The sequence below is a fragment of the Acinonyx jubatus genome, chromosome E4 (assembly GCF_027475565.1).
Source record: "Acinonyx jubatus isolate Ajub_Pintada_27869175 chromosome E4, VMU_Ajub_asm_v1.0, whole genome shotgun sequence".
Lineage (NCBI taxonomy): Eukaryota > Metazoa > Chordata > Mammalia > Carnivora > Felidae > Acinonyx > Acinonyx jubatus.
This window is the reverse complement of record NC_069395.1, coordinates 21,391,910-21,408,521: the sequence shown is the minus strand read 5'-3', so window position 1 is coordinate 21,408,521 and position 16,612 is coordinate 21,391,910. Positions and strand designations below refer to the sequence as shown.

General features: G+C 38.2%; 1 protein-coding gene across 1 annotated transcript in view; it reads right to left on the bottom strand.

Annotated features, from left to right (window-relative positions):
• CDC73 (cell division cycle 73) overlaps positions 1–16,612 on the bottom strand; it is a 321,928-nt gene that overhangs the window by 3,765 nt on the left and 301,551 nt on the right. Inside the window, exon 25 of the mRNA XM_027074943.2 lies at positions 9,148–9,259. The gene's annotated coding sequence lies outside the window, so the exon portion shown is untranslated. The remainder of the gene's footprint in view (positions 1–9,147; positions 9,260–16,612) is intronic.

The window sequence follows — 16,612 nt, the reverse complement described above, 5'->3', positions numbered from 1 at the left end:
CTCCTGCAAAAAAAGCTAAAAGCAGGAAAAGCTATTTCTAGTTTCCTCTACTAAATAATAATTTGAATATCCCACCTCAATTTATTTGGGATAAAGGGTTACAAAGAAAGTTAAGAATGATAACATTTCTGACTCACCAATAATTTAAAAAGTTGTCAGTAACTAAATAGCTTTTCTCCAAACATCAAGACTGATGGGTAAATTTGCCTCAACATCACAACAAAGTTCTTTCCTTACTTACGCTGTTCCATCCAGTACCAGAAGGGGAAGAGAGGGAGGTGGTGTTGCAAATTGGGCTTTTTGTTAATATTGGGAAGAAAAAGAAACCCAGAATCCACATTCTGAATGGTTAAAAAAAAATGTAAAATCTATGATATCTGATTTTCATGCCTTGAAAACTCTCAGAACATTGGTTTCAAGCAGGATGTATATTTCACTAAACTGCCATATAAGCCTTTTGAGTCTGAGACACCTAATAATGAGAAAAATAAGGAAGAAAACACACCACATTCTCAGAGATTGTTTCTAATGGAAACCTAGTTTTGACAACCCTACCACCTGCTTTATATCATTAAACTGAAGGAGACTATGAATAGGAAGGGGGTGGAGAGACATTGCTAATAAAATATTTAAGAACATCAGGAAGAGCCATGTCAGGCTTTTAGTTTACCCAGAAAAAGCATCTTCCTAAAGTATCAGTCAACCAAGATTTACTGTATTAATAAAATCACCTTCAGATTATAAAGGTAGAAAAAATGCACAAAATGCAGACAGATAACCTATTTTTAAAGTCTGGAATAAGAGGGCAAAATGTCCTAGAAGAAAGGCAATGTCAAGCATCTTGCTCTTTGTGGCTGCAGGATTTACTTTGACCTCATCATTCGCAGGTGATTGGGACTGAATACCAATATTTGAAAATCATCTAGGAGCCGTATTCTAATGGGACAGGGATGTCCACATAATGTTAGAGAACATTTGGTATCTTTTGAAACAAACAAGCAAACAAACAAAGAAGCAGGGGTGGCTCCATAGTTATTTTCTGAACTATTATCTCCTCCACAATTATTTTTGCTATAGGAGATGAATGATTGATTGCATACGATGGAATTTACCATCTTTCAAATGTGCATTTTCCTCTTGAACACTGAAATAATGATGATCCCAGAGAGCTATGCAGATTGCCCAATCTATCAGTGTTTTTCTCTGTGTTTGACTTTTCATCCCTCTGCATTTGATTGCTTCTGAAATAATGGTAGCAGAATTGAAAATACTCTTTCTATTCCCCAGGTGATTTTCATTTGTGATAGATAAGCAAATGCAATTTTCCCTATTACAGTAACCAGAGAAAGACACCCCCCAGACATTAGTGAGCTCAATAAATACCGGGGAGGGGATCCCATTGGGCCCACTAGCCCACTCCAATGAGAGGCAAATAGGGATTATGCACAGCTAAGCAAGCAAAGTCAGTGTTCATCCACACATTCTCAGTGACTGGACATCCCATCTAAGCATTAAGAGTATATTTCATTCTAATTCTGGCGCTTATTTTCTGCATAGTAAAAATGAGATTAAGCAGAAATCCTGTGCTATGATTTTGTATTAATTTAAAGTGATATGAGAAGCTTGAATTATCTATCATTTCAGTACATTTGAGTTGCTGTCTCTGTCTGACTTCAGCTTCCCTGCAATGGAAGTCCCTCTACCCGGTCCTTCCCCTCACCCACACACCAAACCAGTCAGTACTGAACAATGGGAAATAGTCTTCTTTATGGCATTTACTGTTTATCACTGACTGCAGAGGAGTCTGCGTAGGAAAATTCTTGAGGGTTTTGCAAGAAAATGTGAGCTGTCAGCCTCACTGATCTGCATAAAATTCCTCCTCAGTCTCAACTATTTTGCTTTTGTTTCGGGTTATTTTAAATGGGGAACAAACATAAAGGGAAAATGTTTTAAAAGCCCAACCTTAGGCTTCTTTCACTCCATATTTTGTTACTTTCTTTTTTCAGTGAGAAAAACTTAATTATGTAAAGTAGTGACAGCTCACCCAGATCCTTCACTGATCCCCAGCACAGATAAGCAATTTTGAAGAAGCTAAATATTCAGTGAAGATACTGCTAATCACTACCCCAGGAACAGCCCAACAGAAAGATTATTCTTTGCATTGTGGACGCGCTTGTCATTTGCAGAGCTTTGCAAACACTCCAAAAAGGAGAAGCTTGGGGAAAAATAACTCTCAAAGGTGAAAATGCAAAATATACACCCTTTCATAAATTATACCATTATGGTGTTATAATGGTCTTAGAAACTAAGGGAGAGGCTCTTATAATTTCAGAAGGAAATGAAAAATCCTACATGAGATGGAAGCTCTCCAAATTAAGCCATTACACTGAGAAATATATACAATGCACCATTCTTTTATTTTAAAATTTTTTAATGTTTATTTATTTTTGAGAGAGACAGACAGATAAGACAGAGTGTGAGCGGGGGAGAGGCAGAAAGAGTGAGGGAGACACAGAATCCGAAGCAGGCTCCAGGCTCTGAGCTGTCAGCACAGAGCCCGACGCGGGGCTGGAACTCATGAGCTGTGAGATCGTGACCCGAGCAGAAGTCCTACTCTGAACCAACTGAGTCACCCAGGTGCCCGTACAATATACCATTTTTTAGAAATAATAATTAATACATTCTAAGAGCAATTCTAACTAAAGCTAGAAATACTTTTCCCCATTTTTGATCCAACACTCGGCAAAAGTAGTCTCAAGGTTGATACCTACATGCACAATACCTTACTTCATCACATTGTACTTGGGCCATAAATTATTATTAGAAGAACTTCCTAACCTTGAAATTTGATCTTTTCTATTTGGGTAATTTTGTAGTTTTTAGAAAATTCATCCATACCTAAACTTAAAATTTAAAAGCCCGATGAAAGTATAATGAAGAGCATAATAATGTAAATAATATATGAATGAATAAGAAGATACTTGAAAATGTAAGCAATACCACTCTAAATGTCATCATCAGAGATGTCCTTTGGCATGTCCAAGAATAATTAATCATATATTTGTAGCATTCGTGCCAGGCCCTTCCTACACAAATGTCTGAGATGCTAACTTCATGAAACTTTGTAGGTAGAGCCATTTCCACGTTTTCAGGGGCTTAGGTGTCCGTGACAGACTCCAGCGTGGAGCTCCTGCCTCCACATTCTTGGCTTTCATGCCTTGCCCCTATACCTTAGGCATCCTCTTGGCTCTGCTCTGAACCGAGCCAGACACAGAACTCATCTTCTCTTCACTGATTTCCACCCACAAAACAGCTACAATTTTCCTGAAAGTTCAGGGAGACAGAGAAGCTTTACGGCCAGAAACACAAACAACTGAAAATTGAACAGTAGCTATCCCTGTTCGAAAAGGTGCTTGGGAAAACCACTGCCCCTTCTGCTTCGTTCCCTCCCTTCTCCGTGGTGCTCACTTGTTCCAAACTCCCAGCCATTTGTCTTTCAGAGCAGTTTTACTTCTTTTTTTCTCCTTTCAGACCTTGCACTTCCACCCCCGAGGAAATTTTCAAGATATCTTCCTTACAAGAGACGATTCTTACCCAAAGGCGATTTCAGAAGTCCGCTTTTAAGATCATTGTTTTACCCCATTATTTCTCTCAGTTGATTTCAACAGTGCCTTGTTTTAAGCAGAATTGATATTATTATATTCCCATTTCATACACAGGAAACTAAGGTTAAGAAAGATGAAGTTACTTGCAAGGGTCACACAGCTAAGTAGAGTCAAAACCAGAATTCAGGTCACCTGTACTCCGGAGCCCCACTTCATTACAAGCCAAGTTTCTGGCTCTCTGTCAACTAACCTTTCTCTCCTCTCCCTCCAAGAAAGATTGGAAGTTCTCAAGAAATATAGTCCTTATTTTATGTGTTAATAAGTGTAGCAAACATACATCACTTCAGTGGATTCCAAAGCATTGCCCCTGAATCAGCAGCATCAGCATCTCCTGGGAACTTATTAGAAATGCACATTCATAGGCCCATTCCAGACCTGAATGAGAAACTCGGGGACCGGGGTCCAACAGACTTGGTTTTTACACTCCTTCCAGGTGATGTATACTAAAATTTGAGAACTACTGGACCAGATGCATATCAAACCAGTTCTCTCTTCTTCCTTGGCAGAGAACTAGATAGACCACATTTCCCAGACACTTTGGACATAGCCAATGGAATATGAACAAAATCAATGGACATTATTTCCTGGTTACATTAATAAAAACTTCCCATTAATTACAATCCATGTTTCCCCTTCCTTTGTCCTGTTGCAGCGTAATGTTGATCCCGAAAGATCTGTATGGAATATGGTGGAGCCACAGGATAAGAGGAAGCTACTTGAAAGAAAGCCACCAGTTGGTCAAGAATACCCAAATTGTGTAAAGCCACCTGAGGCTTGACATTTATCTGTTACAGCTGCTAGCATTAACCTAACTCATATGAAATTGTTAATTTTTTTAATGTTTATTTATTTATCTTGAGAGAGAAAGAAAGTGAGCAGGGGTGGGGCAGAAAGAGAGGGAGATAGAATCCCAAATGCGGGGCTCGAACCCACAAACTGTGAGATCATGACCTGAGACAAAACCAAGAGTTGGAGACTCAACTGACTGAACCACCCCAGCGCCCCTGAAAGTGTTATTGAAGGTGGGCATGATTTCCAGGATTCTAAGAGAGAAATTAAGATGTGTAGAAGGTAAAGCTAACCACTCTAGCCCCATCTGCCCAAAGAAAAAGGTCAGAGAAAATTTTCTTAAGTTCTGAATAGAGGCAAAGCTATCATATGGGTTCTGACTTGCTATCAGCAGGGAGGTGGGCCAACTGTGAGAAGGCAAGTAGAAGGAAGAGATATTTAGGTGCATACAAAAGAAAGAATAGAGATCATAATAACAATAGCCATATGCCATTTCTCACACAAATTCCATAGGTGCCTATCCACCTAGGATTGAAATGGATTTGTGGGAATAAAATTCTTTGAAGTCACAAAAATTTAGTATTTGGAGCTGTTACGGACAGTAAAAAAATATCAGATTAAGTCCTCTCACTTTTCAGGGATTTCATTAACTGCCCAGGATTCTTAGTGACAGAACGAAGCCAAAAAGCAAACTCTCCAACTTCAAGCCAGGGATTCTTTTCTATCATCTAACATTTTTAACTTATTTTTAAACTTCAGGCACTTTCCTATAAATATCATTTCCCTCTCTTATATTTCACTCCCAGAACTTACTACAGAGGTTAAGTACACTGAACTTGGCTCTACTGTCAATATTTTTAAAATTCTGACAGCTTTATTGACTAGATTTCTACAATAATAGGGGATGCATTTGTCCATGAGAAGCTACAGGTAGAGAACATAATCCCCAAACTCTCTTTTTTCACGAAAGAGTGTGCAAAACCTAGACAGGACTGAGAAATGGAAAGGCTCCTGGGCCTAATGGAATGCTTACTGAGATCTATCGATTCTGATGCAGCACATTGATTGGCCATCTAACTCCGCACTCTGTAATGTCTAGCCAAAAGAAAAAGTATGGCAACAGATAAAAGATGTCAGCAATGTCACCAGCTGTGATCACAAGTTTCCAAAAGGGATTGTGACAGTTAGTGAAGCATCTCTGTAATGTTAGTTCCCAGGAATATACTGTCAAGTATTCATCTCAGTAGGATCCAGAATGGCATCTCAGACATATCTACTTTAGAGTCGTAAGCACTTTTAATATTTAGGTCTGCCTGGGTTTTTTTACACATTAACTTACTTGTTAGTAGGTATTGCCATCTGAAGAAAAGTTAAAGAAATAAGAGACTTTTAGGAAGTCCTTTACTACGATAAGATTTTATTTCATCAATCGCCCAGGTTTCCAACTCTCAGGGTCTGAATGGATAAAATTAAACAGGTCATGCAGCAGCATGGCACTGAGACCTAGATGGATTGCCTGGGTTCAAATTCTCACATTAGTGCATAATAACTGTGTCTTTGGGAAAGTTATATAACTTAATTTGTGCATCTGCTTCTCCAACTATAGGAAGGGGATAGTTAATAGTACCTAATTTCTAGGATTAAATGAGTTTGCATTTTTAAAGTGGTAAAAACAGTGATTGGCACCTAATAAGGATTTTGGGAAGGGGTGTTGAGAAGAAAGAAAGAAGAAAGAAAGAAAGAAAGAAAGAAAGAAAGAAAGAAAGAAAGAAAGAAAGAAAGAAAGAAAGAAAAAGAAAGAAAGAAAGAAAGAGACAAACACGAAGCCTGAGTGGCTCAGTTGGTTAAGTGTCGGACTCTTGATTTCGGCTCAGGTCAAGATCTCATGGTTTGTGAGAGACTGAGCCCCATGTTGGGCTCTGTGCCAATTCTCTCTCTCTCTCTCTCTCTTTCTCTCTCTCTGCTCACCCCTGCTCATGCTCTCTCTCTCTCTCAAAATAAATAAATAAAGTTAAAAAAAAAAAGCAAGCAAACCAAGATAAGTAACATCTAAACACCTAGGCTAACCTGGGGGTACGTCAGACTTCATTACTATTTCAATGCTTCTGGGCAGACAGTATCACAGAGTAAAGTGAGTCATTCTGCCACCAGGTAAAAAGATAAGACTTGGCCTTTTGGTTTGTCAAAACCAAAAAAGGTGTTGGAATATTATTAAAAAATCCTTTACTTCCTACTAACCCCTTCAAGTAAACTTGTAAAAAAAAAAACCAATTCATTTTTCCTGTCTAAAAACAAAAAAATACAAGAGCAATCAATTTCCTTTATTAGGAGATATTTAACCTCAGGTTAGCTAGCCTATGCCACTCAGCAGGCTCCCCAACCACCAATTACCATGTATGCAGGGAGTTCAAAACAATTAACCTGAGCAAACATGAATTAAAAGGTACGGCCCTGAAAGGTGAAAAACCACACAATGTTCTCCAAAATGATTACTCCCTATATGAATTGTAATCTTCATTGATTCTCTCATTCCCTTCTCCTTTAGTCAGGGTGGCCAATCAAAAGTTGACCATATACTATTTTTATATAATGCTAAATGTTCCTGACGGATGTGAGAAATAAACAGAGCTAAATATGGCTATATTAAAATAGCAGTCAAAATGATGTACCACAGGAAGGCAATAAATAAAAAAATATGATGAACTAAAACAAAACCACTTACCCAACCAGAAAGGGAAAAAAAATCGCTATAATAAGCAACAGCTATATAATTTGTAGGGCCCATTACAAAAAGAACAGGCAGAGGTCCTTGTTCAAAGCTTATTAAAAATTTCAAGATGGTAACAGCAGAGCATTACACCAAGCCTGAGGCCCTCTCAGTGTGGGACCCATATAACCGCACAGGTCTCATGCCTACGAAACCTGCCGTGATTATGAAGGTGTGAGCTTGTAAGTAAAATGGGAATAAAGGCAAGCACATAAATTCAGATGAAAGTCCAGGAATATTTAAGGGAATGGGAAAGGAAATAATGGAAGACCTGATAAAAGGTATTAGATTAAGGAAACAGCAGGGAATAGAGAGAGAAAAATAGGAAATTAAGATGAAAGAAACAGATAAGAAGGACAAAAGGAAGAAGACAAACCTGAGTCAACCCAATCTGCCAAAGGCACACTAGAAATATGGACCAAAAGAAGCAAGTTCATATTTGAGTCTCCATATTAAGCAACAAATAAATTGGTACTGTGTGCCCTCACTCCAAGAAAAGGATAATTCCAATTACCCAAGAAGCCTGATTAGAAGCCAGGGGAGGAGGGATTGTAAAAAGGTCAATGACTAAGTGTTATGGAAAAGTTCTCTCAAAGTCCTTTGAGCAAGAAAACATCAAAGGTTGGGGCTCCTGGGTGGCTAAGTCAGTTAAGCGTCTGACTTCGGCTCAGGTCATGATCTCACGTTCGTGAATTTGAGCCCCGAGTCAGGCTCTGTGCCGACAGCTTGGAGCCTGGAGCCTGCTTTGGATTCTGTGTCTCCCTCTCTCTCTGCTCCTGCCCTCATCCCACTCTGTCTCTGTCTCTCAAAAAGTGAATAAACGTTAAAAAAAAAAGAAGAAGAAGAAGAAGAAAACATCAAAGGTGGATCAATCTATTTTTTGGAATGAAGAGGACATCTGACTATTGAAACTAAATTCCCTCACTGTCACAGCTAGCTTTGCAAATAATGAAAAGATAGGGCACTTGAACGCAAACAGACAAAACTATTCATTATGAAATATTGCTTTATATTACATAAAACTCAGGAGTTAGATAGCTGCTATATAATTGATAGCTAAAATGGATTGCCAGCCACTACACACAACCAGGAAAAACAAAGAATAAATTCTCAACGCAGGGTTACTTCATATTTCTGTTGTGAACAATAATCAAAATAATCAACTTCTGGTTGAAGTACATGCTTTGATGTTTAAAATAATTCCAGTGTAAACATTTATATCAAATTAGTTGACCCATTCAAGTCTATTACTTTGAAAAAATTATCCTTTCTAACCAATAAAGCTGCAATTGCTCAAAAAATTTTTAGAATTGTCTTCTTCATGGATTATTTTTAACCCCCAAGAGTTTTAATTTGTTCTTTTTTAAATCAAAATCCAGAGAGAAGGTTGTCGGTTCTGAAGGTAAGACAAAAAAAGAGTTCACAAAATATTTAGAAATGATGACTTGATTACAGAGTAAGTAGATAAATTATCTAACTCCATATTCTCACAATAGGTAAATCTAGGGGATGAGAGAAACTTAGAACTATAAACAACCTTAAAGACTATATAATCTAGCCTCCAACTTCCTATTAAATGGGTGAAGAAACTGAAGCCTCTATAGATTTGCCTGAAGTTCCACATTTGGCTCATGGAGAGGCATGGCTTGAACTTAACTCACATTTTTCCTTATGAGTGGTCTTTCTACATCACTGAGAACCATTGTCAAAACTGTTTGACCTTCCAGAAAGTCTTTGAGAACCACAGGTATCATCTACAAACATGCTGAATTGTTACCATTTCTGAAAGACAAGTCAGTCAGTCCTGGTTGTCATGGCAATAACTCTTCATACTCACAGCCTGAGTAGATTGCATATGTAAAATGCAGCCGACCCAGACAGGAATAAGCCTTATTAAAACAACATTCTAAAATTGGCACGGCTTACCTGGTTTGCCCATTCTGAGTTCCAGAATCTTGACTGCAATTGTCATGTAAGTTCAATTCAGTCCAGATAACTACATTTAACAGTATCGGGAGATATTCTTTGTCCTGAGTCTCTAGGGGGGAAAGAAAAGCAAAAAGTGGTTGAGATTAACTGAACCCAACATTATGAAATCAAAATTTAAAAGGTTATTGTACATGCATTAGCATAATTGCAAAAAAAAAACCTGTAAATAAACAATGAGATTCTAATATTAAACTCCCTCACTAAGAATTTATGAAGCCCCCAACCTCTTACCTCTCTTGCTTCTTTCTCTTATTGTCCATTTTGTTTCCTGACCCCATGCTGTTCTTTCCCCATGCAAGTTATGTGGCCAATTTCTTGTATGAGAGTGCTTATACAGGCTCTATGTCGACAAAAACTCAGAATTCAGACTCAGTATAACAGAGTTGTCTCCCACTTGTTTTCTAAGGAGATGTTTTGCCCTCTACAATGGGGAATCTTAAAAAAAAAGTTTATAAGCAGCTGGTAGAAATGTGCTTTCTATTCTAACTTGAAAATTTCATTCTCTAAGCTTCAACCCAACTTCTCTTGGTGAGAAGAGAAATTTCCAAGTTGACTTCAACCTAAAAATTGATCCCCTACAGGAGAGAAGCAGGAGTCCTATGAGATTCCTTAAGTGCCATAACCTAAGACACTACCATTCAAACACTGCATGATACACACAAGTACAAGTAGTAGTTCAAACTTTTCAAACGTGTATGAAAGTCTTCTGTGTCACAGCATGGTTTTTACATAAATTTTCTTTGTAGGTATATCAAGGTCTAACAGTTGGGCCAATGACACATTTGTGTTCTCCATCACCACAGTAGGGTCTCATAAGAGAACCATCACTATCTAAAACCCAAGACATCCAGTGTCCACAAGACCGACAGCGTATCTTACATCTCCTAACTAACCCCTTCCTCTCCCTTTCTCACCCATCCACTGTGCCTTCTGAAACTCTGGATCTATAACAAACTCACTCACACTCTTCTCTGAATGCCCCTTTGCCCATATGCTAATTTGAAATTGTTCCCTGTAGTTGTCTCAGGGACAGGAAAGAAGCCTAAATACCCGTGTGTCCTTTTTGATCCATATTGCTACTTCTAAACCATGTATTTCTCCAAAAGCTTTTAAAGACCACAGTTCCTCTGAAGCTATGCCATCATGCTATGCCACCTACCTTCTTGTTTCTCTCCTCTATGGTCCTACTTATATGGACCTCTCATTTATTGAAGACATTTTTATTTGACTACCTACATTCCTTCCATCCCTACACCATTCATCATTCCTTGGAATTTCAGCAGCCATGTGGATGACTCATCAAAAACTCTGATTTATTTACCAGGTCTTTGATCTCACTTTCATCTGCCCATCTTCCACCTTAGCCATCCACTCCTACTGTTACAACAGAGACCTTGCATTTGTCTGTAAATGCATCACCACCAAAATCTCCACTCAAAACAGTCAACTCAGATCATTCCCTTCTAGGTCAATCCCTCTAAAACATCCACTTCATCAATTCTTCTACATCACTGTGATCTCCATCTATGGCCTCATTACTTTATCACGTCTTTTCTGTCTTCACTTTCCTTCTCATTCAAGTTAGACCCCATGGTCTATGACTATATCACACTCCTGGAAACTCTCTCAAATTCCTTGTCATATCTTTATTGTATTTAACTGAAACAATTCTTTTTTGCTCTCTTCCTTTTGTCTGCCTGCCACACAGTGGCTAGCTAGTGCTAGCAAATATCATATACTGGCTTATTGGTTTCACCTTAACTTCATGATAACAAACCTAAAATGATCAGTCATCTGTTCCCAACAACTTTACAATCCTTCCCAAATAACTTCATGTCCCTGTTGCTAAAATTACCTAATTTTCTCTCTCAGCAAACCTCTTCTCAAACCCTCTCAGATAAGGATCTTTCTTAAAAGTCATTGAAAAAGATAGAAACTACCAGATCGGAATTCCATCATAGTGCCACCATCAACTCTACACATGCTTCCTGTTTTCAGTTTCAAAAGTGTCTTTACGCCTATTAAAAAACAATTGTTTCCACACGTGCTTTTGCTCCAACACTCTCACCTTCTCAAGGATTCTGTTGCTTTAGGAATCTCCTCATGCACTGCTATCCATCCACTATTTCTGCTGGATCATTTCTATCAGAATGCAAATATTTTTTCTATCTCCCATCTTAAAAAAACAAAAACTCCCTTGACCACATACTCCCCAGTCCAGCGAACACTTTCATTTTCTCCTTCTTTCCACAGCAAAACTCCTTGAATGAGTCATCTATATCTGCTTCCTTATTTTCAATTCTCTCTGCAAACTTTCCAATCTATTAAGTCACCAAAAACTTTTGTTGCCAAGTCCTTGCTCATTTTTTATGTTCTTATTACAATTATTTTTTCAGCAGCGTCCCTTGATGGTCACATTTAGTCCCACACTTTTAAATCCCATCTACAGTAACAACTTCCAAATGTACACCTAGATCTAAATCTGGACCTCATCATGCCTACTTGAAAACTCCTCTTGAACGTGTATTAGGCCTCTCACAACACGAAAACATAGCTCTTCCTCCAACTCTTTCCTATTTCAGGAGACAGAACCACAATCCACTGAGTCATTACAGCCAAAATCAATGATTTTTCCTTTCCCCATTCCTTCTAATCTGTCTGCAAGTCCTGTTGGTTCCAGCTCCAAAATACATCTCAAGTCAGTTCACTGTTCTACATTTGTATTATCACCATATTGCAAGACACCACCATCTCTCCCTGGGACCACTTCCAGAGTCTCTGAGTTGCTTTTCTGTTGCGTCTCGCTTCTGACAACACCAACTACCCATGCTCCCTAAAACAGCCAGATATTTTAAAACATAAGTTAGATTATGTTACCTCTCACTTAAAACCCTCCAATGGCATCCCATTTCTCTCCAAATAAAGCCAAATTCCTAACCATGCGCTCGTGCCCCTCTTCAACCTCCCTCTACCCAGTTTTCACCTTTAGTCACCATAGCCCAAGTACATGGTCTTCCTATTGCTTGAACACACCAAACATTTTCTTACTTTTAAGCCTTTGCAGTTGCTCGTCTTTCTACTTGAAATTCTTCCAGTCCTTCCTCTCTGCCCCCACCATTGCACTTGACTGGCTTGTTCTTATCCTTAAAGTTTGGCATGGATGTCACCACCTCAGAGAAGGCTTCCCTGATCTCCATCTAGAATGGCCTCTTACTGCTACTGTCTATATCATCACTCTGTTTTTCTTAAATCCTTATTACAGTCCATAATTACCTTGTTTTTATGTTTACTTATTTTTTCATTGTCTTGTCTTTCTCATTACAGTTTAAGGTCACTGACATCAGAGAATCTGTCTTAATTACTGATGAATCTTCTACATCTAATGCTTGGGCACATCGTAGGAACTCACTAAAGATCTGCTGAATAAATGAAGGAATTGGTACCTGATAGGTTTCATTTGGAATACACACATTGAGAATATCTGAAGGATTATTGAGGTTATGTCCTAGAATTGCCCTATTAGTTTTTTCAATTGTACATTATCCTTGATTTTAAAGTTTTGGGTTTAAAGACAGTTATTGTGCTGTTAATGACATCTTTATGTAGCTTGCTATTTTCTTGGAATGTTAGGATGTTTTTACTACCTAGATTTAGATAAGTATTCAATAGCCCAGGTTGTAGTACACAAACATAATAAGATTAATAACTAACATTTGCTGAGAGCTTACTAAGTGCCAAGTATTGCTCTAATCTCATTATGTATATTAAACCGAAGACACAATTATTATACCTATTTTACGGATGAGGAAATCCTATATACCTTCTGATTTGAAGCAGCCTCAAGTAAGGGGATATTTTCTAATTCTCTTCACTAGAACTCAATAGAAATAATTATCAGGAATGACTAAAAAACAGTACCAGTATCTTTCTTCAAATCACACAAGTTGAAAGGCTTTCTAGAATCTTGATTTAAAAAGACGTCTGTGCTTGATGCAATGAAACACAAAATGTATTTACAGCAACAAAACCAAATGATTCAATCAAATATTTAAATGTATATTTATGTGCATTTTATGAATTTCTGTAATGAAAAAAAAAGGCATTCTTTGATCAGTGGCTTTCCTTTCATTTCCACTGGGTCCAGTATTGTGCCTGCCCATTGCACAGATTACTAAGATGGACAATAGCAGCTGATGTGGGATTGATTACTTTATGACACCACGCATTAAATACTCACTCTAATAAATGGTTCTCCCAGTTCCCTCTGAATCTGTGATTGGAAGGAGCATAAGCTGCTGGCAGAGCTCGGGGTAGACTATCTCTTCATCATCTCTCCTTATGTGGATAGTGAAAAAGCAGAACTCCACTACCAACAAATAGTGAAAGATGTGGGCATGATGGGGAAAGACTCAAATTGAAGACTACTTATAAAGAGATTTTCTGTTCTCTTTTATATAGCATATACCTATATGTTTTCATAATATTAATGAGAATTTATATTTTGAAAGAAAAATGATTTTTATATTTTGAATCTTTATTAACAAATCCAAATAGTCGTAATTATTGCAACTCTAATAAATAACTTTGAGGGACTAACAAATTAAATTTATATAACAATATAAAATTAATAGGTATTTGTGAAGTGAAGGAAAGAATGCATTTGAACCCCTCCTTTTTTTTTTTTTTGACAGAAACTACACAGTGTGAAAGCATCTGAATTCAGCAAAGGAGTCCTGGATCTTGGCAAAGGGATGATGTATCAATAACTCCACACAACACCCTAGAGCATGCTCTTTAACGTCCCCAACTCCTAGTCTCATGTTCCTGAAGCATCACTGTATTGGTACTTCATGTGCACCGTTACACATCTTCTTAGCCACCCCCACTCACACACACACACACACACACACACACATCCTCATTTCAGCCACTATTACAGCAATCATTTCTCTTCCGGCTTCCAGAAACCAACTTCCTCAAATGTAACCTAAGAATGACCCACTATCCTGTACTTCTTACCCCTTGCTCTTGCCCCAGGACTTTTCTGCACCTGATCATGGCTCAGGCATGTATTACCTTGGGGAGAACACAGTTAGTCCCTATGGGACTAGGATTGACCATAGAAATGATGGATTAAGACTTCCATTTCTCAGTCCTGCATGGACAGTTTTGAAAGGTATTTCATTCCTCAGAAAATCCCAGCAAGATAATCACCAGTCAACCTACACCAATAGCCAACTTGATAACTTACCTTTATTTTAGCTTTCCTTTCTTATTTCACATCTCTCTAGCTCCTGCAATTAAATAAACTACTTACAGGCAAGACTTGTCTTAGTCTCTGCTTTCAAGGGAAACCAGGCTAAGACATTCTTTTTCTTCCAAAGAATTTTTATGTTGAAGGAAAAAGTTAACTTTATTCAACTTATAAGTAATTTTTAACATTATTTTTATAATTCTAAATATATTATGAAACAAAATGCACATTTTACATTTACTTGTATTTTAAAACACAAACCTTTAAGTTTCATACTTTGAATGGGTAACATAGGAATGCCATCTCAGAAACCAGTTAGTATAGTAAATGCAGAGTAAGTCCCACAGGGGTAACAACTTACGCTGGCACTTTCAGTGTCTGTGGGCCAACTTTCACCTACCTGTCTGAGTCTCATTGTCTAACGGCTTTTCTCTGAAGCTAATGAGAGCCCATTCTGCCTGAGCAAAGAGTGAGACAGGAGTTTCTGGAATTAACCTCTGGAGCAGCCTTCCTCCACTGAGTGGTGGGAGTGGAGAATTAATACACAGCTCCCTCGAGAAAGAGGGAGAGGTAAAGAGGGAGAAAGAGAGAGACAATGTAGGTAGGTAGATGTGATAGAGATAAAGATAGAGATGTATAGAGATAGAAAGAGAGAGTTAGGTATATTATTATGCCTGAATTGTGTCCCCCCACCCCCACCAACCCAATGCAAAATGATATGTTAAATCCTTAAACACCAATGTGATAATATTTGGAGATGGGGCCTTTAGAAGGTAATTAGGTTTAGATAATGTCATGAGGATGGGGCCCTTATGATGGAATTAGTGACCCTATGTGAGACACCAGAGAGCTTGCTTACTATCTCTCTCTCTCTCTCTCTCTCTCTGTCAGCACACTCTGTCCTCACACAGTGAGAAGGTGGCTACCTGCAAGGCAGGAAGCAGGTCCTTACTGGGGAACTGAATCATCCTGCACCTTCATCTTGGACTTCTCAGCCTTCAGAACTGTGAGAAACAAATTCCCCTTGCTTAAGCCACCCAGTCTATGATATTTTGTTATGAGAGCCCAAGCTGACCAATACAGATAGAGATATTCCACATCCCTGGGGTCAGAGATCTCTGGGATGTATATTCTACACCATTTCCCAGATTTTCCTCTGGGATTAAGTGCCAGCAGACATTAGTAGTAAATGACTTGATAATACCTAATACTGGCTGCCTTCTCTTCCCTGTCTCACTTCCACATTTCCAAAATGGTGTTTCATACATTTCTCAAATAAATTACTTTGCATTAGGAAACGGTCTCGGAATCTGTTTCTGTGGGCACCCAAATGGAAACCGTTTTGTTGTAAAAATCTCATATAAAGCACTGCCCTAGGAAATACACAATGAGAATACTCATACAAAGCTAGTTCAGCACTTTTACTCATTAGTGTTAAGCCAGCTTAAACAAGATCTAAAAATGAGATATCAGAGCTTAATTCACAAGAGGATCTGTGAGAAGAAATTCAGTATGCATATCTATTCTTAAAATAGTTGCACCTCAGTGCTTACATGACTTATGGCTAAATTGGGGTGACTTTTCTTGGGTTGGGTTTTTTTAGATTTTTTTTATGACTTAGTGCTAAGTGTCATTCACACTCCTAACAAACTGCTTATTTCAAAATATTTTTACCAGAGTACTGTGAACTGTATATTCTATACTGCAGAACAAAGAATAACTAAATTGATTTCAACCACTTTTCCAATCTTTTCATGATAGTCTCTTCAAAGTCAAACCACTGTCTGAGGTATATAGTTTTAACATCCCAACACCCTAGTGTGTTGCTTAAGACCTCAACCCTCACCTTTCTCCACAGACATATCATATTTATGAAAGATCAAATCAAATCAAGGAATTTGCCTGAGGCAATGAGATGAAGATGGAAATACCTGGACTAGGTTTATGCCTACCCAAAGTGAAAAGAACTATTATCAAGTGACCTCTTTGGAATTGGTCACATTAAATTTGGTTTTGATGAGCTCCTCCTCATTGCCAATATGTAGACAAGATTATTCTTTGAGAGTCTTTCAGCCTTAGCTATATCCACAGATTTCCCGAGATTCTACTCTAAGAATAAAGAACCCATAGGAGGCAGCCAGAACAAAA